We start from the raw sequence: 822 nt of genomic DNA on the forward strand, positions 1-822 counted from the left end.
GGCACATGGCTACGCTTGCTGATGAGGGGTCAGATTCCCGATGAGATGAGACGACACGGCTCGCCAGCATGGTGGGGCCGTCAAGAACCCCCTCGAATCTTGCAGACCCTCTGCGACCAATGAGAGAGAGCCAGGCACCACTGCTCAGGGGCACAGCTTCTGCTCTGCTCTTGGCAGGTCCCGGTCACCTGCCACCTTCCTAGGTCTCCAGCAGAGGTAAAGTGAGGCCCAAATGCCGCCTGAGAATCTTTGAGCTCAGAATGGACACTCTCTTTTTTCAGTGGCCTGGAGTGTCATAAGCAATCCAAAGGTGAGCAGAATTAAATGCAAGTAGTCAGAATAGTGGTGAGAACAAAAGGAAATGGCAAGTCATTGTTAACAATCTATTTTGGACTTAAAGTTTTGTGAAGAGAGAGACGGAACCTAGCTTCAGAAGGGGAGGGAGGTCCAGCAAGGTCGAATGAGGCCCACTGGTGGCTGGGGACTCATCTGGAGGAACTTCTCTGAAGAAGGGCCTGGGATCCATCTGAAAGCGGGAGTGAGAACCCAGGCCCGGGAGTGAGTGTCCAGAGCTGGAATGAGAGCTCCTGGGAGACTGACTCGAGCGCGGCTGGTTTCCGGGGCACCCACCTCCCCTTCTCCTCAGCTGATGCCCGCAGGCTGGGTCACGGCCCTTGAGGGAGAAGCCTTGGCAGAAGGTCTCCCCATGGAGGGAGCCCATAGGTGTCTCAGTCTGTCAGTGGCAGTTGCTCGTTTTCTCGGGCTGCCAGCCCATCTGAGCTGTTTCTGTTGGAGGGGAAATCTGCCTGAAGTTATGCCTGA

This window comes from Giraffa tippelskirchi, chromosome 14 (genome assembly GCF_054371585.1).
Source record: "Giraffa tippelskirchi isolate mGirTip1 chromosome 14, T2T-mGirTip1v1.2.pri, whole genome shotgun sequence".
In the NCBI taxonomy this organism is placed as follows: Eukaryota; Metazoa; Chordata; class Mammalia; order Artiodactyla; family Giraffidae; genus Giraffa; species Giraffa tippelskirchi.